Below are 25,816 nucleotides of genomic sequence, written 5' to 3' on the forward strand. Positions count from 1 at the left end.
TTAATCGCTTGACACCCCTAGATCATATGAATCTCATCAGTGGAAAGATACTGTCTAGCATAATGGCTTCACTTTCAGATTACCAGAGATGATAGAAGTAGTGAAACTTTAGTTTATTGAGAATATGTGACATACAAAGATGTGGAGTTTATAACAGGCTGCTTGGGAGAAAAGTATCATGTTTTGCAGACTGGGTAGCTCAGGGGATTGGCAATACTTTGTACAACCTCTCACTTACAGGTTGCTGATATGAATCTGAGCCAAGTCAGTAGAAAATGAAAACTCTGATCATTTGAAAGCTATTTTGCGGCCTATGAAAAATGAATTTGGTGATCTCAGTCCAATTCAAAAGCCCACGTCACTTAGCCATGATCCAAACCACACTGAAGTAAATGGAAAGGCTCCTATTAAATTCAATGGAGTTTGGATCAAGCTTTTATTTACCATCTCAGCTGAGACACCAAGAACTGGAAAGTCATAAAGCCTTACCTATCCTTTCTCTCCTGGAGGTGGTCAGTTCTGGTCAGGGCTGAGGGGATGAGAGGCACTATGATCCAGTGGATAGGGCATTGGCATGGTTATTCGTGAAACTTGGCTTCTACTTCTGGCTCTGCCATTGACCTGCTCTATAACTTGAATAAGTCACTTCACGTTTCTTTGCTCTTCACTTTTATATCAATTCCTTATTTATATTTTAGCTCTTCATGGCAGGGACTGTTTCTTATTATGTTTTTAAGACAGCGCCTAGAACAATGAGGACTCAATCTCAATTGGGGAGTCTAGTCCCTTGTGTAATATAAATAATAACACAATTGTTTGTATTACTGTAGTTCTCAGAAACCTCAATCAAAAGTGGGTCTTTAACATCCTGGGCATTGAACCAACATACGTGAAGACATATCTGCTCTGTAGTGACTTAAAGAATCACTTCTGGTTCTATTAACAGTGGATATTTCAATCAGATGAATATCAGAATATTTCAGAACCCTGATCCATCCCTTGTTTTTTCATTTCTGTTTTAAATGGTAATTAGTTACACTTGGAAACGTTCTGTGGCATCAGCCCATTTTTTACCTTTTTCTTGTTACCCATATTAAAAGAAATAAAGAAATTACTTTATCTAGGCTCAGTATCAACTGCATATCACAATTACCAGTGATGCTTTATACCAACACCTGTATTAATGTGTGGCATAGATGAGTGGGAGACACCAGTTGCTGGCAGGTATCCACTCCAGATACCTGATCTACCTATGAGATTTCAAGTCATTGGACACAGAAGCTCCAATTCTCTTCTCACATTGATTTTTCACTGGTATAACAACATTGACTTCAATAGCTTTACACCTGATTTACAGATGTGTAAGTGAGAGGAGACTCAGGCCCCCTCACTTTTTCCCCACTCACGCTATTATTTCAGGAAGTACATCATCTGGAAATGTTTCTAGGAATGGCAGCCATTCAGAGCAAGCTGAAGCTGTGATGTAATCTGTGGTTGTTTAACTTGTATGGCAGCTCTGAGAAAGAAGAGATCCAAGCAAGTGGAATCCACTTATTCCGCAATAGCAACAACCTGTGAGCTCCAAGTATCCTGGGTTACTTATTCCCTGTTTGGCCCATACATGATATGAAATGTGCTTGCAGATCACACTGCAGGCTGTAGATGCATGATTGCATGAAATAGTAGGCCAAACTCTCAACTACTTAGGAAGTCCACATGAAATATGCATGTGACCCTAAAGAAAATGGACCTATGGCTTGTGAAGTAGTTGTACTGTCTAATTAGCATGGTAATTTAACTTCCAAACATAGTATGGTTAAACTTTAATAATGTTGGAATCTCTTAAAACAGATGCTTTCAGACAGATTTCTGATTATCCACTAATGACTGTCGTACACAATTATGTCTCTGGTTTCAAAGGTTACGGGGTTTACCTGCTGGTAGGCAAATGCTGACAAGTCACAGCAAACAAATGTACTCAAGCCAACACCCTGGTGAGTCCAACAGAGATAGCTGGGGTACTATTGTGGAGGTAAGAGAACTAGACTGTGATGCAGTTACAATAATTCAAAGAGGTGGACAGTGTAATCACCAGCATTTGCAGTGTCTGCATTAGCTTCTCTGTAGAACACTGCCCTGCTCTGATCCCTGCTTGAAAAGTTGTGCTGTAGGTTCTCCTCTAGGCTTATTGGGTCAACAAGGAGTGTTGATGGAACTTCACAAACTAGTTGAGGGAAAAGGGAAATTGCCACAACCTAGAGTGTCACAGACAGGCAGGAGGCAGCTGCGGAGGAAGAGGGACATCATGGGTATATGATGGTTAGGGATGATCAGTTGGGGCCCTGCATACTTCACATTGGGCCTGATCCAAAGTCCACTGAAGTCAGTGGAAAGACTCATTGACTTCAGTGGACTTTGAATTAGGCCTAGAGGCCTGTACAAACCCTACAACAAGCCCTGGACTTTGGCATACCACCAACTTCCAGCAATGTGACTGGAAGGATCGAGGCAGAAAATACATGTTTATTCCCATACCAAGGGAATACAATACACGTGTATGGTTTACCAGCTTAGTTAAGAACACGTGAAAATAAGAATTCACGCTGGAAATGCTAACAAGATCTGTAATTAGAGCACTGCTGTCACAAGTGGATCAGAGTGGGAAGTGGTTTTCCTGTCCCATGAAAATTCTCGAGATTTTAAAAACATTTCCTATAAAAAGTTGAAATCTTGAAAATTTTCACAAATCAAAAAGGCAAAAGAAATTAGCTCAGTCACTCAAAATGTTTTGTTTTAATAATTTTGCAACATTTCAGTTGTGAGCTTTCACATTCTTTAAAATGTTGTTTTACTATAAACTAACAAAACGTCATTTTGAAATTAAAAAAAACAGAATTGTGCATGTTGGAAATTTTTGACAATATGAAAACTCCCCCACCCCGAAGACAGAAAGTTTCTAGAAAGCAGATAAGAGGATGATTCATTACCAAGGGAGCGTCTCTGTAGCCTATCTGTCTTAGAACTGAACTGACATGTTTCAAAAAAGGAACAGTGCCAAAAAAAAATCTAATCTAGGTATTTATTGGAACCTTTACAGCACAGGATCAAATGAGATGGATTTTGAGTATGACACTACTTAGAAAACACAGTAAAAACAAGACCTGAGAGCAACACAATTCTCACGTCTTGATTTGTTTCACACCTGCAGGAGGAACATTGTGAAAATAAGCAAATTTTGCTTCTCTATTATATCCCTTACTTCTATCTGGGCCAGTCTTTTCAGAGATTTCCAAAGGGCTCCGCATCTCCATTTAAAATTTTTAGGGATCCTGCAAATGAAAAGGTTGAAAACCACTGATATAGACTGTAAGCCCTGCAAGACAGGGATGGTCTCTTACTCCATGTTTGTGCACTGCCCAGTACAATGGAACCCCATTCATGATTGGACCCAAGGTACTATCAGGGTAGAAATATATAAATACGACTGATGCATCAGGATCAAAATAATGCACCAGTCAAGGTCTTCCATTCATATATTCCTCATTTACCTCCCATAATTTGCCCACTGGCAAATCAAGTGATGACAGCAGTAAGGGAAGCCATGTTTTTATAACATTCCTCTTCCTGGTATGGGATAATTCCAATCACGGCATCAATACTATGATGTCATTTGGAATTATGCTGTATAGATACATAGGGGCAAAATTGTTAAAAGTTAACTAGTGATGTTAGGAGCCTCAGGTTTGTGGGTATCTGATTTGAAACCCCTTAGTACTGCTTGATTTTCAGAAAGAGCTGAGCAACTGCCCTCTGAAAGTGAAGCCACTTTAGCGTGTCTCAAACTGGGCACCCCCCAAAAGAGGTACCCGCTATTACTAGTCACTTTTGACGATCTTGGACCACAGATCTCAGACAACCCTCCGGGTAGTAGGTTGCTGTTGTTCAGTCCAACTCTAATAAAAGATGAGGTTATTAGTAATTATTAGTCTCACTATAACTATTTTTATTGTTATCATTATTCTCATTAGTTTATAGAGCAGCATTCTCAGTAAGCCAGTAGCTTCATAACAAGCTAAAATGTAGCAAATAGTTCCACAAATTCAGTCAAAAGAATAAATAAATAAATGTAGTTCTTGTGTGTCGATTAATGAATGAAGGTTGGGTCCAAGAGCTTGGGGAGGAGCATACCAGAGGAGAAAGCGACGCTCAGCCTCAACCATAGCGGAGCGACGCTCTGTTGTATATCAGTGTTGTATATCTTCATATGGAAAGGATGGGTTTAAGATCAGCTATTAAGCAAGGTAGCAATATAATTTCACAGGGATAAATTAGAGGAAGAAATTCCAGGGAGGAGCTGCCAGTCCCAGGGACCAAAGGAATGGATACCAGCAGGAGCAGACACAGAGGGACCGGTGGACACTGATGATGTAATCAGAGTGCTTTATAGTGTTTTGGCTGGACACTCTCTCCCCAGTGCTGACTGGCTGTTTGCTCCAACTCCCTCCCTCACATTCTCTGCACCCAAGCCTCACTCCACCAGCCCTGCACACCCGTCTCCTTTCTCACCCTACTATTTCTCCCCTGCCCTGCCCTGCCCCCTCACAGCTCTCCCTTCCCTTGTCTTTCCGTCTAGCTAATCCCCCACCAACTAAATCCCAGCCAAATAATTTTTTTTAATTGTGATACTCACATGGTGTTTGCAGACTCACTCTTCTTCCTCTACTTGTGTATTATATCCCTTCCCTTACCCTTTATCTGTCTTGTCTATTTAGTTTGTAAGCTCTTTGGGACAGGTACAGTCTATTACTCTGTGTCTGAACAGTGCCTAGTCAATGGGATCCCAAACTCCGTTGATCCCTAGTTGTTACAATATTAGTTTATTAATTATTATTAATTAAAATCCTGGCACTGCACCAGTAAGGAGATTGGAAATCCATTATTGCTACATATACTGGGTCTGTGCACGTGCTCCATCTCAACATATCCTCCCAATGCCTAGGTAGGACAGAGTCTATGACTATCCCATGGAGAAGATGAGCATCCTGAAAAATCTAGTCAGACACCAAGATATCCAGAATACGTTTCCCAATAGGAAGGATCATGCCTGATCTCTAACTTTTTGGTGCTCCTTGCAATGCCATGGCAATGCTTACCTACAAAGATGTTTTATTCTTTGATAGATCAGAAGAACAGAAGAACATTAGAAAGCCTGATTTCCAGCAGTGCTCTAGGTTCCACATCTTTTGTGCCTATCAGGAAATAGATACATTTAAGTTATTGAGCTCAACATAATTAAAATGTATCCAACTGCTTTAAAATCTTTGAAAATGCACAATGTTAGCAACAGAGCTGTGCAGGAACCAGAATTTCCTTTCTGCAAAACCATTTAAATTTTCTGCAAAACATTTTGGGTTGATCAGAGCATTCTGTTTTGATCAAATCTAAATGTTTCATTCTGATTTCAATATTTTAAGTTAAAAAAAAGAAAATTCAGGTCAAAAAGCCATTTTGAAACAAAAAATTGAATTTTTTTTTCTGATAACAGATTTTTAAAAAAGCTGAAAATATTACAAAATGAAAAATCAGAACATTTGGCCTTATCAAAACTATTTTTTCCATTTTTTTAAAGAAAATTTTGTTGTAATAGGTTCCTTTAGACAATACGGCATTTTCTGATGGAAATATGTTTTGTCTGAAAAAATTTGACAACCTCTAGTTAGCATGTGAGATGAAATTGTGAATCTTTTACCAGTCACTATTAAATGACTGTTGAGATGTCTCTGTTATGCAAAAATAAACTATAGCAGAGAGAAGATAAGAAGAATTAATTCTTCCAGAGACAGCACTTGCTAACTAGCTTGTCCATGTAGCCAAAACTGAGAACTTCCTTAATATCCTTTATGAGATCATTTCAAACTGGAGTAAATCAAAACACTGAGTTTCAAACATCCCTCAAATTTCAAGGATGTTTGAAATACATCCTGAAGATTCAATGTTCCTTGCCCCATAGTCCCTCGTCTGTCCTTTATGTTTTAGATTGCAGGCTCTTTAGGACAGTGACCTGTCTTAATATATAGACCCTGGCACATTTTTGGGTGCTATATAACTAATAGTAATACTCTGAATCTGAACTTTGCAAATGTGCCACATCTAAGGTTGCCAGCTTTCTAACTGCTGAAAACCAGTCCCACCCCTTCCCCCAGGTCCTGCCCCCACTCACTCTTCTTCCCACCTCCCACGGTCACTTATTCCCTGTTATCCAGGGACTCACTTGCCTCCTGCAGAGCTGGGCTGACATGGAGCCTGCCTGCCTGCCCAGTCAGGGGACAGTGGGGTGGAGGAGGGGGTTGGTCCCTGGAGGGGTCGGGGCAGGAGCACAGCAAGGCTGGCGGGGTTGGTACCCTGAGCGAGGGGCCAGAGCGGGAGCACAGCAGAGTGGGGACACACAGGATCCCCCTCTCAGGCGGTGGCAGCACTCGTACCTACCTCTCTGCCAGAGAGGCTGGAGCTGTGTGCAGGAGCCAGCCTGCCACTTGTATCCCTCAGCAGCTGAGCGGAGAGCAGCTCCTCCAGGCTCCAGCAGCAACTGCTGCTCTTCCTGTCTCTTGGCAGGGAGCCTGACTGTGATTACTCCGGTAACCAGACTTTTAGTGATTGGTCAGCACTGCTGAACGGATGCTGCCAGGTCCCCTTTTCAACCAGACTTTCTGGTCAAAAGCCGAACACCTGGCAACCCTAGTCCCATCTTTGTCATGAGCCAATCCAGAAACCCAGATCAGAACACCCTGTATTTTGGTGGTGTTTGAAATCCAGATCCGAAAGCAGATTCAAATCCTTGGGCATGAAGCCATCTTTACCTTCAGTACACAATCATTACAAATTTATTGTGTTTTTGCAGCATGGCTAGCTAGACAAAACTGGAAAAAGGGAGGCAGTAACGTGGTAGTTGATGTGTGCTTGGTTGATATAGTGATATATGCATGTGGTGCCAGTGGATAATTCAGGACTGATAAATGAAAAGCTAGCATTTTCTCACTGCTCCACAAAGGGTGCAATGATGTGAGCATTCATAAGAGTCTGGCAGTGATTGTTCTCTGTGCTGCCAGCAAGTTGGATGAAGAATTACTGAAACTCAGACTGTTTCAGGGGAAAGAAATCTCACACAAATAAATAAATCTACAAAAGAATTACTCTTCTAAATGCAACTTTATTAACTGGATAATTCCCTGGCATTGTTGTTGAGACAAGGTGATTAAAACTAAAGAGGTAACTGGATTTGCCAGTCTGGTTAACTCCTTTGAGGGTTATTACTTGGCTAACCCAGAGTAGGAGGAAAGGGATGAGCATGAGGAAACTGGAATGACAAAAAGAGACTGAGCTCAGTTGGTGTAACTGATCTTTTTCTAGTGCATGTTATTTGTCTCTTCAGCTTTGCCCCAACAGCTAATACTTTGAACAAACCATTTCCTTTCCTGAGCAAAAACTGAGAGTTTATCATCAAAGCAAATGTGCTTGGGATATATGAAAAAACACTATGTGATCCAACTTGTCCAGTAAAATATGGTCAGTCCATACAACATGTAGCAGGACTATGAGTGAGCAGCTACGGAGCACTGGACATTTTGAGGTCATTTTGAGAGGATCCACAGGAGGTCAACAGCTTTCAGAAGAATTTGGCTATATGCATGGGAACATATTACTCACGAGCTTTCAGCATTTCTGCCAATGGGATAAAATTTCATGAAGATTATATTTAACAAGCTGAACCCTTTGCAGTTCGATGGACTACAAATTGATTTTTTTATTATTTATTATTATTATTAACTATTATCTGTATTACCGTAGCACTTAGGAGTCAGTCAAGGACCAGGAACCCATTGTGCTAGGTGCCATACACATGCAGAACAAAATGGCGGTTCCTGCCCCCAGAGAGTTGACAATCTAAGTACAAGGCAAGAGAGAACAGATGAAGACAGAAAGACAAGGGTGGAAACAATGAGACAATATTGGTCAACATGACAGGCAGTGGTCTTGGCACACCCACAGCTGAACTGTCAAGTTTTTTGTAGGCCTCATGACAGAGGTGAGTTTTAAAGAGCGATTTGAAGGAGAAAAATGAGGTAGCTTTGTGGATGTTTACGGGGAGCTCCTTCCAAGCATGAGATGCAGCATGGGAGAAAACATGAAGGTGGTCGTTTGAAGATTTAACAGTAGACAATGGAGGCTGGCATTACTGGACAATCAGAGGAGGAAGTTGCCATATCCATACTGAATGAGAGAGGATAGATAGGTTGTGAAGGGCTTTGAAAGTGAAGACAGGAAGTTTATGTTTGTTGTGATAGAAAAGGGGAGGCCACTGGAGGGATATGAAGAGGGGGATGATATAATCCAACTGATGAGCTAGGAAAATGATTTCTGCAGCAGCATTCAGAGTGGATCCGAGCAGAGCAAGACTGCATTTGTCAAGGCCAGAGAAATGGTTACGCAGACAAAATCTTCATGATTTACACATAGCCTGGATGTGAGGACCTAGAGAGAGATTAAAGTAAAAAATGATGCCCAAGTTAGGGGCCCGAGCAACAGGTAGGACGATGATGTTGTCCACAGTGACTGAGAAAGGAGGTGGAAGGGAAGGTTTGGGAAGAAAGATAAAGAACTCTATTTTAGCTATGTTGAGCTTGAGCTAATGACTAGACATCCAGGAGAAGATGTTAGAACAAAAGACCAAGATTTTAGTTTGGACAGGCTCCAGTCTGGAGTAGGGAGGTAGATCTGTGAGTTGTCAACATATAGAGATGGTAGTTGAATTTGTGTTTGCAGATGAGATTAACCAATGATGAGGTGTAGAGGGAAAAAGCCCTGTGGAACCCACACAGAAAGTTGGGGGTGGGGGATGATGAGAATTCTCCAAAGGACACACTGATGGAGCAACTAGAGAAGTAGGAGGAGAATCATAGAATCATAGAATATCAGGGTTGGAAGAGACCTCAGGAGGTCATCTAGTCCAACACCCTGCTCAGAGCAGGACCAACACCAACTAAATCATCCCAGCCAGGGCTTTGTCAAGCCAGCCCTTAAAAACCTCTAAAGATGGAGATTCCACCACCTCCCTAGGTAACCCATTCTAGTGCTTCACCACCCTCCTAGTGAAATAGTGTTTCCTAATATCCAACCTAGACCTCCCGCACTGCAACTTGAGACCATTAATCCTTGTTCTGTCATCTGCTACCACTGAGAACAGCCTACCTTCATCCTCTTTGGAACCTGCTATCAAATCCCCCCTCACTCTTCTCTTCTGCAGACTAAATAACCCCAGTTCCCTCAGCCTCTCCTCGTAAGTCATGTGCCCCAGGCCCCTAATCATTTTCATTGCCCTCCACTGGACTCTCTCCAATTTGTCCACATCCATTCTGTAGTGGGGGGACCAAAACTGGACGCAATACTCCAGATGTGGCCTCACCAGTGCCGAATAGAGGGGAATAATCACCAGAAGATGACAATGATAGAAGCCCAAAGTCTTAGGGTATGTCTTCAATGCAGAGTAGTTCAAGTTATCTCTTCTTGTGTTAGCCTAGCTTGAGTATCATTGGCCATACTGCAAAATAATACTGGAGCAGCTCAGACTGTTTGCAGGGTCGGCTCTAGGTTTTTTGCCACCCCAAGCAAAAAAAAAAAAAGACAAAAAAAACTCCGAGAGCACAAAAAAAAAAAAAACCCTGGTGCCTAGAGCCGGTCCTGAGTGTTTGTATTGGCAGCATCAGCCCCACTCAAGCTTCAACCCACAGCCCCTGACAAGCCAGCTAGAGTTTTTAGAACTAGAGATTGTTTTGCATGGCTAGGAGCTGGGTTATGGGCAGCATTTGAATTACACCTTGAGCTAACACTCGAGTGAAGTCAAGACCTTAGCGGCAAAAATTACTGAATTTCAAGTAAGTGCTGTGCAGAAATAGATTGGGCTCAAGAACTGATCATCCCTAACATTATTTTCATCACGCATGTTCCCTGGTTTCTAATATATCCACACTATATTAAAAAGAAACAACCAAAATAGCCACCAACCGCATAATATATAAAGCCCTGCAAATCTCTGGATATCTACGGACCGTGTTTGCGGACTGAATGCAGATACAAATTTTGTATCTGTGCAGGGCTCTAATAATATCTCTTTCCTTTCCTTGTCTATAACAAACATTTATCCACATACATTATTTACTGACCTGTGCAAATCAATGCTGGCATCACCAAAAAGTGCAAAAATAATAAAAATATTGATCTGATTTTTACTAGGTGTATTCAACTTATAGATAAGCAAATTTGAGCCCCCTCCCATGCACTGTTTTTCTGCCCAAAATTGCTTGTGTGCCCAGGTGATCAAATTTGTGTGCAAAATACACTAAAGGACTGTGCCCTTTCAGATTTAGCTTTTTTATCAATGCAGTGTGAGGAGACAGAGAATAATTAATTGGAAGGCACACTGATTGTAAGAACAAATAATTAACTTTTTAAAGTGTGAAATTCTTTGCCTGATGGTTAAAGTGTTCTGGAGTCCTTTGTAACTGTACTCTGTCATTACACTCTTTGTTGAGCTGTGTGAAACCACTTTACCAGTTTTCATTTTGATGCATACACTGTAATTAAGCCTCACAAACTCCATTTGAATAAGGTAGGGAAATATTATCCTCATTTTACATCTGCAAAAAGAAACTCAGCTCCTAAGGATCACATTCGGCCTACACATAAACCCAAAGAAATCAATGGAGTTTAACAATTAACAAGAGGTTAACTTGGCCCAGAGAAATTAAATAAAATAGAATGACTTGTCCAAGGTCACATAGCAAGACAGTAGCAGAAACAGGAGTTCAGGAATAGAAAAACCCAGATCTTCTTACTCTTGGTCTTAACCTCTAGATTTGATAAGAAGTGAAATTTAGCCATATATATCAGCAAATGCTTTTTTCCCCCTGAAAACAGGAAGTTTCACCATGAGTTAAATCAGAAATACTCCCACCTCTGCAAATCTTTGTGTTCGAATGGCAAGATTTTTGCATCCAAATAAACCACTTTTTGTTTTTATCCACAGAAATCATCAAAATAATGGAGCTGCAATCACTTTTCCATTTTTGTTAAAATGCAGAACCACGATTAGTTTTGCGGACAGCAGACAGCTAGTTTCTCATTTGTATATCAAATACTATTGCAAACCACAGTTCTCGCTGAGTTAAAATTCAGAAAATTAAACAATCTAAGCCAGAGGTCGATTCAAATGAACCGTGGCCTTGATCATCTGTAAAATTTGGGGCCTTGGTTACAGAATCATGAGACGGGTTATGGGGGAGGGACAAGGTGTCTAGAAATATATATGTACGGAGTACAGTGTATTTGCGTGGAAATGTGATATTCATTCAGACTTAGAAATGTGGATGCCCATTCAGAGCACTGGGCCTTGATTGGTCTTTGCATTGGCTGCTATAAAGAGGACAGTGATCAATTGTTCTCCATGTCCACTGAAGGTAGGACAGGAAGTAATCAGTTTAATCTACAGCAAGGGAGATTTAGGTCAGATAATAGGAAAAAGTTTGTAACTATACAGACAGTTAAGTCCTGGAATAGGCTTCCAAGGGAGGTTGTGGAATCTCCAGTCTTTGGAGGTTTTTAAGGACAGGTTAGATAAACACCTGTCTGGGATGGTCTAGGTATATCAGCATGGGGAGCTGGACTAGATGACCTCTCGAGCACTACATATCTATGGATTACATTTTAATCCTCCACAGTTTCAAACTGACTGATACGAGCATTGCATGTATCCTTTTCAAATGTCATTTTCGGAGAAATTTGCTATATAGTCTCACTTTGCAAAGTCTCACTTTGGAAAAAATTAATAGATATCTCCCTATTAAACTTTTAATATTTTAGCATGTAAGCTCTAAAATGCTCACTACTGTGGTCTTACAGACACAGCATTGTCTGGATGAATAGATTCAAAAGAAATTTGGGATGCAAGGAGTTAGACTCTATTAAGTGGAAAGAAGAACAAAAAGAAATTGAAAGATTACTGACAATGAAAAATATGAGGCCAAAGTTGAAAACAGTTATAACAAATCCAAGAGAAACAGATCCCTAATCTTGAGACTACATAAGCAGTATTGCTGTGTGAAAGTCACAATTTCCATCTAGGGCTGCCAACGTTCTCATTGCTGAAAACTGAACACCCTTGCCGCATCCCTTGCCCTGCTTCTTCCCCAGATGCCCCAACCGTGCCCCGCCTCATCCCCCCAAGCACCACCCTGGGAACAGCACTAACTGCTGTAACTAGCACATCAAATTTGCATGCTTACAGTTTCACCATTTTCCCAATTTCAGTTATTCTTCTTATTGACTTATAATTAAATTAGAGCCTGGTAACACAGTCCGGTCAACATAGTGCACTTCTGACTGCACAGATCCCCTTAAATCTGGACTTTTAAAATTAATTATATTAATTCATGTATTATATTAAGTTATATTACATGATATATTATCCTCTATCATTTGTCATAAGCTATTTTTCTGTTTTCAGTGGAGCTATAGTTAACATAGGTATTTTGACCAGCTTGTGTAACATCTAATTCTGCCAGGACATCTCTGTATATTTGCATCAGTTCAATTAGCACCACCTTGGGAACAGCACTAACTGCTGTAACTAGCACATCAAATTTACATGCTTACAGTTTCACCATTTTTCATGTGTCTGACGGCCCCATTCTCCCCTGAGGGCTGGGCTCCCTGGCAGGACTACACCTCCCATGATGCATCAAGTGGTTCAGTCAGAAGGGAGACCATGTTGCATCATAGGAAGTGTAGTCCAGACAAGAGGTCTGGCCCATAGGAGAAAATGGGGGCATCAGACATCTGCATTAACAACACCCATAAGGCAATGCAGCATTATACAGAGATGCAGTTTAGTGTTGAACTGACTGGAAAAGAAGCACTTCAGATCAGTTCCACAAACTGAAATATTTAATTTAGTTTTCCCAACAGAAAATTGACAAAAATTGACAAAAATAAAAAAAAATTCCACAGAAAATTTCACTATTATCAAAATTGTTTTCGCCATTGAAAAATCATTCAGATGGAAAATTCCCAACAAGTTCTAATAAGCAGTTTCTAAAATGATCCATCAATTAATGAGGAGAGAATTTTTAAGGGAAAATATGTAGCGCTGTGGCCTTTCTTTTCATGCCTGCAAAAAGGCACACACGGGTCATTGCAAACAGATGTGTTTGGTGTGTTGCAGTCTGACATTTGGGTCTATTACATCCATGAGGAAAAAATAAAAATGATGATCATTAGTTCCTTTGTTTAATAATTTCAATTTTCCAATTCATCATATAACATCCAGCATTCATGATGGGCTATGCTACCTGCTGAGTGCTGATTACTTGCTTTATTAAGCTTCTACTTTTTAAATTTCTGTGTACAAATGATTCATTGCATTTACTGATTATTCAGGTGCAGAGCTGTGAGAGGACACTACATTCAGATGGAAAACAGTAATGCCAAAAATAATAAAATAATTGAGCGCTGAAGGCAAAGTGTGTGTGACCGGAGCTGGTGATTAGCAGCAATGTGCATGTTCAGAATATCTGCTCATGACCCCTGCATATTTTACAAACCCTGCTGTATGTTTTATGCATGTGACAATTATAACATGTCTCACTGGACTCTTTTTTCTTTGGATGGGTAACTAGCTCTGTGCAGGCAGTGCCTGTTCCTGCTCCCACTAAAAGCCTAAGGCTAGTTTGTGTTTATAGCACTTAGCCTGCAGTTAGGGGTGGCATGGAGCTGGGAAGATCCAGGGGCAGCCTAAGGGGCACGGTGCATCAGTGAGGCACAATTTCGCTGGTGCTCCCCTATTGCTCTTGGGAACAGGGGGCACTTATTTCACTCTTTGAAAGGGTGCAGCTTTGTTGGCTGCTACATGGGGGTGGTGGGAGACAGAGCTAAAGCTCCACCAACTTTCCACCCCTGACTGCCCGCTTGCTCCTTAAGGTAAGTCTGCACTGAACACCAGTGATGGCAGCATGTAGGCCATGTGTAGCTATATGCTGCAGCAAAAAACAGGTTGCGTCCACACTGCGGTGTGTAGCTGGAGATGGCAGTGAAAGGCTTTTGCAGAGGGGAGACAGCGAGAAAAATCCTGGCAGGTCAGGAGCTGCTGGAGCCTCCCCCTGTCAGAGCCTGTCCCCGCTGCAGGGATCTGACGGACCTTTCCTCACTGCCGGAGTCTGTCCCTAGAGCAGGAAAAGGCTCTGTCAGCTCCCTGTGGTGGGGAAGGGCTCTGGCAACGGGACACTACACTGCTAAAATAGCAATGCCGGTGGGGGAGGCACTGCTTGGGTGGGTGTGTAGAGAACAGTGTAGGGTACATACCTTAAGCCTATGTCTACACTGCAGACCTCTTGTGGCAATGTGTAGGGTATGTGTAGCTACATGCCACAGTGAAAAGCAGGCTAAATCCACATTGTAGCACGTAGCTTTGTCAGTGAAAGGCTCTGGCAGGGGGAGGAAGCAGGGAAAGTCCTGGCAGTAGGGATCTGCCAGACCCTTTCCCTGCTGCTGGAGTCCTTCACCTCTCCTGCAGGTCCCCGTGAGGGGAAAGACTCTGGCAGCTGGGAGACAGCTGAAGGAAACTACACTGCTAAAAACAGCAGTGTTGATAGAGGGGCACTTCTTTGGTGTGTAGAAAGCCACACAGAGTACGTACTTGAGTACATCCCCTAAGGGTCTGACATATCTTTTTGCACCTAAGCAGCACCTCACTGTCTACACTGCTATTCATACCCATGCTGGGGGGGAGGGGAGGATTGTTACACATTGCTGTATGGAGCGTGCAGTGTAGATGTACCTTTAGCATAGCATCAGGTAAACAACTGTTTGATCCCCATAGCCCTAACATGGTGGCCTATAGGGGCGGTGGGAGGTTTGGGGGAGACTTATTCCCCTGCACAATGGCATTAGGGCTGATACAGCCTAGCCCGTAAATGGTAACAATATGAGGTGACATCCTATCACTTCTGAGGTTTTCTGATAGTAAGAACACACACGCTGCATCGCATTGAGATCAGTAGACAGGTTTGCGATATAGAAATATGCCATTACTAACGCTTTGGCCCATCTCTGTGCCCATCAACCTGGCTGTCTGGAGAGTTCGGAAAATTAACAAAAGGTTACCATGGTGTAAATCTGGAGTCATTCTAATGGGTTTTATGGTGTTACACTGTATTTGTGCATTGTAACAGAGTAAAATTTGGACCTAAGGGAATAATTTAAGACAGGTTATTAAGTAAATGCTCCCAGGCAATACCAAATTGAAGAAAGGATGGGGAACTGTATTGCTAGGAGGGTTGGTTACAGTGATATGGGCCTTGTTCAAAGAGTCTGGTTTACTGTCATTTAGAAAACTGCAAGAGAAATTTAAATTGAAAAATATTCAAGAACCTTGATTTTGTCAGTTGAAGGATTGCTCCACTTAGTCACTCCTGATGCCTTCTGGGAAGTGCCCTATTTGCAAGAGTAGAGGTAGAATTCAAAATGTTATTAAAGGGAAGGCTCAGGAACAGGCAAACAGAATCCTACATAGGATTATGCTTTTAACATCTTTAATGGGGAATGCATTTAACAACCCTAAAAGACATGGGCTGAATTAATTTGACACTAGCTGGAGTTGTGGATGGGAAAGGAATAGTTAGTTGCGTCACGTATCTCCTAATTCACATTAATAACTGAGTGACCTATTGTGGCTTACTGAATACACAAACAATTATAAATGCAAATATATTGCATCCCATGTATTCTCTTCATTCATTTTAACAACTGTAGCTTAGTTTTAATGATTTATGATAATACTTTAAGGCACTAGCCAGTATACCGTAGCACCAGCAGACAAGGGAGAATGGACAATCACCTTCACTGGAGATAATCAGATGCCCATCTATCAGGAATAGGTCAGGGATAATTAATTCAAGCTAATGTAGAGGGGTGGACTAGGTGGCCCTTTTAACCTGATCTTTGGCAGGAGTAATTAGTGGGCATCTGTTCATTTCATGAATCTGTCTATTTTATTGGAGGTGGCATGAGTAAAGTCCTGCAAATTGGGTGGGATTTTCATGTAACATAAATCTCCTAGACTGATAATCCTGTGGCAAGGAGCTTGTTCGGGTGAGCTCACAAAGGTCTTATTCTAAATGAAGTTTATCAATGTGTTGAAAACAAATATTGTAGAAAATGGTCCTGATCTTGAGGTGCTAGGTATACGCAAGTCCCACTGACTTTAATGGGAGTTGCAGGTGCTATATTCTTTTATTTTGTTTAACTGAGTCCCCTATACCAGGCATCGACTCAACAAAATACATAAACACGTTTAACTTTAAGCAGGTCAGCTTTGCTGAATTGGGACTTATTGCATTATTTAGAAAAGAATGTATACTATCAACAATTTTGTTTGACTTTAAAAAATATCTAGTGACTAAATGAGCTGTTATAAAATTGGTCTTGTGCCCATGTTTTTGGGGAGGATGTGTTGGAAGGTCTGAGGCTAAGTGTTTGTTTTTAGGTTACAAGGGAGAAAGCGTTAATTGTTTCAAATGTTTTTTCCCCCACCACTGTTTTCAAAAAACAAACAAAAGAAATCTTCAATTTGATTTTATAGTCATACAACTATGAATCCTCTCAGCCTTTTTATAGTTAATATTGTTTGGCCATGTGCTGAATATTTTTTCATTTTAGTAGATTTGGAAAGCCTGAGATAACACACCCACTGAATCCAAGAATAAAATCTTTACTTTAAGGGCCAGATCCTCAGCTGGTATAAATTTAATCAATGGAGCTTTGCCAACTTAAATCAGCTAAGGATCTGGCATTAAATGCTTAGACCTCCTACTAATTTAGTATAGGAAGTAGAAGAAATTCAATTACCAACTTATACCGCATGTTGTCAATATTGTCTAAGCAACTAGCAGGGATATTACATTATTACTTGTGATTTAGTTTTTTAATGGTCTACTTTAAAAATAATTAGAAAATGTTTTCATACAAATGTTTTCATACAAATGTTTTCTGAGTGAATATTGAATCCATTTACTCCTGTGTTTTTAGAACTTTCTGTGCCAAAAATAGGTGCACGCTGGCTGACATGGAACAACAAGGTCTAAATATGACAGACAGTTGGAGTATTATCTCTTTTGTCACCATCTTGTTCCTTCTTTGAGAGAAGGTAAGGCACTTGCAGCTACCATAACTGAGCTGAATATGAGGTAACCCTCAATAAGTAGCCCTACATAAGCTGAAAGTGGGTTCTCCTCCCCCAACCCTGCATTTGTTGCCTCTGAGCAAATCAACAATCACTGAGTTTCACCTAGTTCCTGGGATGTGTAAATGTAGAGCCTGATTCTGCCAGCCTGACCTGGCTTTATTGAAAGATTTGCCCTCAGAGAGCTTGCGAGATTGGGCCTGAAAAGATTGCTTTTGCTTTCACAGCACAGAGATGACACTTATTGAAGTCACTTCGAATGAAAGGGGGCCCTAATAACCGATTGTGTACGATTGCGGTGAGTGCAGCGTGGAAGGGCAAGACTTGCTTAAGATGGGGAAGGAGATTAGACTTCATCAAGTTCAAAGAGAATCAGAGAGACAGAATGTTGGCTTTGAGATACTGGTTATACAGGATGGGGATATGCAGTAGTATAAGTTCCTCATGTAACCCAGGCACGGGGAGACGGGTAAACAGTGGAATAGGACACATGTGCACACCACCACACCAGTCCAGCTGGCTCTCTGTGCATGACACAAGAAGTAGGAGAAACCTTCCTGCCCCCATGTAGGACTAGTCTCAACTTGACCTGGAGGAGAGGCAGTGTGTTCCACAGGACAGACCATCAAACGGAGAGTCATAGAATCACAGAATATCAGGGTTGGAAGGAACCTCTGGAGGTCATCTAGTCCAACCCCCTGCTCAAAGCAGGACCAATCCCCAGACAGATTTTTGCCCCCAACCCCTCCTCAAGGATTGAATTTACAACACTGGGTTTAGGAGGCTAATGGGCAAACCACTGAGCTATCCCTCCCCACAGGCCTGATTATGCTACTAATTTATTCCTTGACATCTTAAGTGAGTCACACCACCCTTCTGTGCCTCAGGTGCCCTGTCTGTAAATGATACTTACCTTCCTCTGGAAAGTGGCTTGAAATCAACAGGACTTAAGCACATAATTGAAGTTAAATCAGGGCCTAAAAATGGCAAGCATGTGTAGCATTTAGGAATTGGGTAATATGCTTTTAAATAGTGTGCGAGCCCCCAGTGGTCCCAACCATCTTCTGTTTTAGAAGCCACCAGATCTATGAGAGAGCAGCATGTTCATATAAGCCTCACATGTTATATATGTTTAGTAAATATTGTTACTTAGGCTTTAAGTGTGATTCCTTCATATGACGTTTCTTGTACAAGAGCAATATGCAGAACAGTATCGCTATTAAAATGGAAATTAGAGAGGGAAGAAACATTTAATTAAATCATCTTGTCTGGCCTGACAAAGCAAGATTGCTGTTTATTCACTCGTACAGTTTCTTAATATATTAACAATACTTTATTTATATAATTTTCCATTGTTTTTATTTTATTAAATTTCTTAAATAACATGGGTTAAGCAGCATGACAGGACTGATTTCATTTCACAGGAGACCTCGATAAATCCATAGCCTCTCCTCTAGCACTGAATTAAAATTTTATAATCTAGATGCAGTTTCCTAATCCAACGCTGCTGGAAATAATGAGCTGGCATCCAGACTACGGCAAACATACTCAAAATCAATTCAAACCGTTCTATATTGTATACCCAATAAGGCAGACAGTAATCAGTGCCATTTTATCATGAAAGGCACATCCAGTACTTATCATTCCAGAGAGCATCTACTGATGTATTATTACACTGAGTATATAACACAACAGAGAGAAAGAGAGGGACAGATCTCTCTCTCTCTCTCTCTCTCTCTCTGTCACACACACACACACACACACACAGAGAAGGCTGAAGCTATTTTTCTTGGTATCAGAAAGATCCAGCTATCAAATGGCAGAATTTGGCCACTGCCTTTCTTCCATTTCCCATATTCTCCTCACCCCCACTCCCTTTGCTTTGCTGAACAGAAATGGTTTGTTGAATTGGGGCCCTCAATGGCAGCTTCTTTAGCATATTACCTTTTGCTGACAGATCACTAAATTCTCTTTTTATGGCTGTTGCATATTCCAGGGAACAGATATCACCAGGCAAATATTATGGAAATGGGATTAATTATGTAGTCACAACATCTGAAAAATACTTGCATTTCAAATGTTGTTAAGAATACATCATAACCCTTCATGCTGAGTAAGGAAGATACTATCACAACAAAGTGTGTTCTATTCTAAATCCTCTCTGCACGCTAAATCAGGGATGCTTGGGTAAAGATGAGGACCACGTGGAAAGCGTAAAGCACAGTTGTAAAAGAAAGTTTTCAAAGGGGGCCTGGTTCTGTTCATTCTCCATGACATTACATGGATAATGACTGGCAAAGCTACACAGGAAGTCAAGGCATCTGGGAGAAAAAAAAACGTATTTTCTGCTCTTTCTATCCCATCTACATGTTGAGTGCCAGAGCACACCAGGAGAATAAACCAACTGTCACACTTTGACAATGAATCAGTTCAGGATTTCACTGACGTAGCCATCTGTGCATTTTCACAGCATGCCTGGTCAAGTGGTGCGAGGCCTAGAATTGTGAAAAGGTAGCAGCACATTTGGCAAAGACTAGCACAGAAGGGGCTGCCAGTAATACCAAATGATGCTCATTAAAGTTAGGACATGACAAATAACAAGCATTTTTATGTTGATAAAGTCCACCCACAATGTTGGTAAGCAAGGGAGGAAATTTGAGGACAGGTGAACAGGGAAAAAAAGGAGGTGTCTGAACTCACTCCCTTCCCCTCAATTGTTTTCTTTTTACGTTTTAAACATTTTTCTCCAAGTGATTAGGTGTCACCATGTACTGAAAATGGGATTCAGAGCAGTTCAGATCTGGGTTGCTGGATCAATCAGCCCAGATTAAGAGTGACCACAAGATTTTACCTTCTCCAATTGACACTAACTGGCACTCTGGTTGGGAGACTGGGCAGAGAAGCCAAGAGAAGAATGAACAAAGACAGAAGTACCTTTTCTCCTATAAAAATCAAAGGCACATTGGTACAGAGCGGCATGGGAAAGCTTATGCAGGTGCTGCCTGTATTCTATGTATTCAGTGAACACAGGAGTTCAATCTGCTGGGCTGCTAATCCAGCACATTTCACAAGCACTACATTCACATGGGAAAACTATGTACAAATATTACAAAAATCCTCCACCTAAATAATAATATATAGCACATTTAATTCAAAGTGCTTTGCAAGGTAGTGTTTATTACCCCTATTTTACAGATGGGGAAATTGAGGCATGGGGAGATGAAGTTATTTGCTCAAGTTCACACGCTGAACCAGTGTCACTATCAGGACAAGAATTCATGTCTGTTGGCTCTGAGTCCCATAGGCCAATAAAGATGCCCTCCTAATCTGTGCTACTGGTCGCCTTGGCCAACCTGAACTTTGCAGCTCTGCCACAAAGCAATAGCTCTTGTTAGTCCTTCCAATAGGGCTGTGCTAAAACGTGAGAGAATTTCACCTTTTGGCCCAAATCTTTCAAAGACCCAAGCATGGGTATGAATGTAAGACTTTGAAGACTGGGGCTTTAGTTTGTTGCATGCACTAGAGCAATGGCTCTCAACCAGGGGTCTGGGGTCCCCTAGGGGGCCACAAGCAGGTTTCATGGGGGCTGCCAAGCAGGGCCAGCATTAGATTCGCTGGGGCCCAGAGCAGAAAGCCAAAGCCCCACCACATAGGGCTGAAAGCTGGCCAAAGCTGAAGCCTGAGCAATGTAGCTTCGCAGGGACCCCTGTGGCATAGGACCCCAGGCAATTGTTCTGCTTGCTACCCCGTAACACCAGCCCTGGCCTTTATATGCAGAAAACCAGTTATTGTGGCACAGGTGAGCTGTGGAGCTTTTACAGCAGGGGTGGGCAAATTGTTTGGCCAGAGGGCCACATCGGGGTTTCAAAACTGTATGGAGGGCCGGGTAGGGAAGGCTGTGCCTCCCCAAACAGCCTGGCGCCCTCCCACTTCCCACCCCCTGACTGCCCCCCTCAGAAGCCCTGACCCATTCAACCCCACCTGCTCCTTCTCCCCTGACCGCCCCCTCCCAGGACTCCCTGCCCCTAACTGCCCCCCCCGGGACCCCACCCCCTATCCAACCGCGCCCCTGCTCCCTGACTGCCCCAACCCCTATCCACACCCCCACCCCAGACACGCCCCCCCCGGACTCCTACGCCTATCCAACCCCCTCTGTTCCCTGTCCCCTGACCGCCGCCCCCCCCAGAACCTCTGCCCTATCCAACTGCCCCCTGCCCCCTGACAGCCCCCCGGGACCACCCGCTCCCCGCCCCCTTACCGTGCCGGAGCCAGCCACGCACTGGCGGTGCAGCGAGGTGAGGCTGCGGGGAAGGGGGGACAGCAGAGAGGGGCCGGGGGCTGGCCTCCCCAGCCGGGAGCTCCAGGGCCGAGCAGGACGGTCCTGCGGGCCGTAGTTTGCCCACCTCTGTTTTATAGCATGTTGGGGGGGAGGGAAGGCTCAGCAAGAAAAAGGTTGAGAATCCCTGCACACAAAAGCTGAGTTAGGAAATGAGAGTGGAAAGTCCAAGAAGTGCCAGGCAGATCTGCGGGACTCCTTTTCATACAGTCTGAAGACACAGGCGTAGAAAGGAAGGTTATGGGACAGGCCTAGCAAATGCTAACAGTGTGATAATGGAAGCCTGGCTCTGGAAAATGACCTTTCTCCCTCTGGTCCAATTGTCCAGATAGCCTACATCCACTTTGAGCACAGAGCCGGCTCTAGGCACCAGCGCTCCAAGCATGTGCTTGGGGCGGCACGTTCCAAGGGGCGGCACGTTCCAAGGGGCAGCATTCCAGCTCTTTTTGGGGTTTTTTCGCTTGGGGCGCAAAAAGCCAGGAGCCGGCCCTGAGCGGAGGTGAGCTGCGGCCATGGGAGGCGTGGAGAGGGCCACAGGAAGTAACCCGGGGGGGGGGGCGCAAAGGAACCGCTCTTCCCCTCCCCCGGCTCACCTCCGCCTCCTCCCCTGACCGTGCCGACGCTCTGCTTCTCCTCCCTCCCTGAGGGAGTGGTAGGAGGGGAAATGCGGTGCGCCCGGGGGGGAGGCGGGGCCGGGGATTTGGGGAAGGGGTTGGAATGGGGCAGGGATAGGATGGAATTGGGGCGGGGCCAGGGGTGCGCAGGAAATTTTTTTTGCTTGGGGCGGCAAAAAGCTTGGAGCCGGCCCTGTTGAAGCAGAGTCCACTGTATCACATGTAGCCCCAGAATAGTGAGCCAGTGACCCCAGACCAGCAAGGCACTTAAGCATGTGCCTCACTTTAATCACAAGAGAAGTCCATGGGGTTGCTCACAAGCTCAAAGTTAGGCACATGCTTAAGTATCTCGCTCAACTGGAGCCACAGATCAGCTGCAGAGAACCAGCCCCTCTGAGTCTTCAGCATCAGATGCTCTGTCTTGGAAACTCTTTTATTTGGGGAGACTCTTTTTGATCTGCCTCATTCTCCCATTACTCCTCTCTGCTCCAAGCATGCACATGCTGCAGCGCCCTCCAGAGGGGGGTGGCTTTAGTGATCTCTTAGGTTCTTCCTCCTCCCGCGGGACTGAACATGCTGCTTCTACCATGCGACCAGCTCCTGCCAGCCCCAGGTTCCTGCAGCCCAAACCCTGATGCCCAGCAGGGGAGCATGTGCCTTACTTTTGCTCAACTGGTGGGTATGGCAGAGGATAAATAATGTTGTAAGTATTATTGTTTAAAAAGCTAAACATCATTTCAGAGATGTTTCCCCTGTTTATAACATTATAACCACGTCTCAGAAATAAGCAGAACAGCAGCAGCAGCAAAAAAGCCAGTTTTGGGGTAAAAAATGTACTATTTGATCATTCAGCACAGAGGACTCAGCTTGTCATATAACAAAAGAACTGGCACTTGGTCTGCCTCTGCCTCCCAACGTCTGTTCCTAACAGGCTTCCAGCTCATTTGAAGTGACTGGAATACTAATTTTTTCTAGTTAGCTGGTTCTTGGCAGGTTCGGGGCCTGACAGCTAATACGAGTGCAGAATTCAACGCTGAATGGGAGCAATGAAAGGTTCAGTCAAGGAGCAGGAATAATTGTGGTTTCAAACTTGCCTTGCTGGGAGACATACATAAAAGGAGCTGCGCATGGGTGTGAGCCTGTGTGTGGGCGTACAGTAGCTGCAAGTAATAAACCAAATTATGGCTATCATGCACCCAGAAACTCATGTCAGAGCATTTGCATGCAACAAGGTATCACAATGGGGAATGTTTTCCTCTGCTCCTGGTTTTCTCCCAAAGCTGTGGAGAGGACATTCACCAAACATTCAGCACCAGACATCTTCAGGCCATGTCCTGGGATTGCAGGGAAGGGGCATTAACCATTTTTAGGTTAAATTTACTCTTCCGCAGGTGAGGGCAGTGCAAGGTTTGCACATCATTTAACTCTTAAAAATGCACCCTTGAGTGCATCTGGCCCCTGGCCCTACAATGGGAATTACAGACACCCCAGATATGCAAGCTATTTGTGCTTCTGGCATGAACAACATGCAGGCCAGATTCTCCTTTCACTTATATCGGTTTCACACAGGTGTTACTCCATTGATGCCAATGGAATTAGTCCTGGTTTAGCCCTGAGTGTGAGAGGAGAATCAGGCCCTTAGTGGATGGCACAAATGTTGCCGATTTACTGCTGCTCTGGGTGGACCTCCAGTGAGATGACAGCGCTCGTCTGTTGAAAGCACTTTTTTATTAAGAGCAACGCTGATTTACCATTTCTATTTTAAGGCATCCATTTACATGGTGGTCCGTGTAAGCCATTTAGGGCAGTGGTCCCCAAACATTTTATCTCACACCCATCCCTTACCCTATCTGTCCCCTACCCCCACCCCGTCCCAGGAGCCAGGGCTGGGAGCGGGGCCGCAGCTCTGGAAGAGGGGGACACAGACCAGGGTAAGGGGGCCGAGGTTGGGCCCATGGCTAGGGACAGAGCCTTAGCCTGAGGCTGGCAGCTGGGGCACCAGGTGCAGGGCCAGCAGCTAGGGCCCCAGGCATGGGGCTGACAGCTGGGGCTGGCAGCCGGGACCCTAGAAGTGGGGCCGGGAGCAGAGCCCTGGGCGTTGGGCTGGCAGCTGGGGCCCTGGGCGTGGGCCGGGAGCGGAGCTCGAGGCATGGAGCCGGCAGCCAGGGCTGGGGCCAGGAGCAGAGCTGTGTGGTGTTTCCTCCCCGTGCCCCGTGGGAGCTGGCCCAGCCATGCCCTCCCCGAACGTTCCTCTGTGCCCCCCTAGGGGGCACGCCCCAAAGTTTGGGGACCTCTGATTTAGCAGGTTCTTTTTATATTATAACACTCACCTAGTCAAGGGACTATGTGAAATCATAGCAGTGCCGGCACTAGCCCATTCAGGGTCCTAAGTAGGAATATTTTTGCCCCCCAAACACATAATAATTAGTAGGGGGCCCCTTGAGCTGCCTTAGGCCCTAAGCCAGTGGCTCCCAACCATTCCAGACGACTGTACCCCTTTCAGGAGTCTGATTTGTCTTGCGTACCCTCAACTTTCACTTCACTTAAAAACTACTTGCTTACAAAAATCAGACATAAACACACAGAAGTGGCACAGCACATTATTAAGCAATTTTTCAGTATTTCTAATTTTTACCATATAGTTATAAAATAAATCAACTGGAATATAAGTACTGTACTTACATTTCAGTGTGTAGTATATAGATCAGTATAAACAAGTCATTGCCTATATGACATTTTAGTTTGTACTGATTTTGCTAGTGCTTTTTTATGTAGCCTGAGTAAAATTAGATAACTATCTAGATGAGTTGATGTACCCCTGGAACACCTCTGCATACCCCTAGTGGTATGTTACCCCTGGTTGAGAACCACTGCCCTAAACAATTGCTTAGTCTGCTTATGCTTAGTGCCGTCAAGGGGCAGGATTGAACCTGGGACCTCTGGAGCTTAAAGCAAACAAGCAGTAGAATGGATTCTCATTTTGTAGCTCTACATCTCCTACCAAGTTTTGGTTTGTTTGGGGGTTTTTTGAGTGGGGCGGAGAAATAGTTTGCTTTAAAAAAAATAAAATTGTGTCATTGGGCTAGACTCTTCTATGCTGAGTGTTGCCTTGCACAGGAATTGGAGCAGGTGCATCAAGAGCCGGAACTGGCTCCCTAATACTCAACTGCATCTCCACCACAACTGAAAGATTCTGCCAGGCAGTTTCTCCCACTGGCAGAGTGGCCTTAGGGGGGATGCTGCGGTAGAGAAGTGGTGCAAAGAGAACAATCACAGGCCACAGAATCTTGTCCAATATCTATAGCAGCCATACAAAATTCTCAAGAAAGTGTATCAGCCTGCAACAGAGTACTGAGCAACAGCAGCTAAGCCAGCACTCTGGTCACTGCAGTGCTAACTGCTGTGCTTTCTCCAGAGCAGACCTCATTAAGAAGAGCTAAGCCTAATTGATGGGCTGAGGAGAACTAAAAGGCTAATTAAGGTGGGGGGGCTCCCTATGTGTAAGGCTGTATAGTATAGAAGGGTAATGGGAACCAGCATTGTAAATAAACTGCACCAGGTGTTTTATCAGCATAAAGG

General features: G+C 43.5%; 1 protein-coding gene across 2 annotated transcripts in view; it reads right to left on the reverse strand.

Annotated features, from left to right (window-relative positions):
- C4H14orf132 (chromosome 4 C14orf132 homolog) overlaps positions 1-25,816 on the reverse strand; it is a 59,492-nt gene that overhangs the window by 23,074 nt on the left and 10,602 nt on the right. Inside the window, exon 1 of one of the 2 annotated variants that reach the window (XR_006579237.1) lies at positions 5,154-5,243. The exons of the other annotated variant lie outside the window; for it this stretch is intronic. The gene's annotated coding sequence lies outside the window, so the exon portion shown is untranslated. Of the gene's footprint in view, positions 1-5,153; positions 5,244-25,816 lie in introns of those variants that run through there. 2 annotated transcript variants of the gene reach the window in all.

The sequence above is a fragment of the Mauremys mutica genome, chromosome 4, assembly GCF_020497125.1.
Source record: "Mauremys mutica isolate MM-2020 ecotype Southern chromosome 4, ASM2049712v1, whole genome shotgun sequence".
Classification (NCBI taxonomy): domain Eukaryota; kingdom Metazoa; phylum Chordata; order Testudines; family Geoemydidae; genus Mauremys; species Mauremys mutica.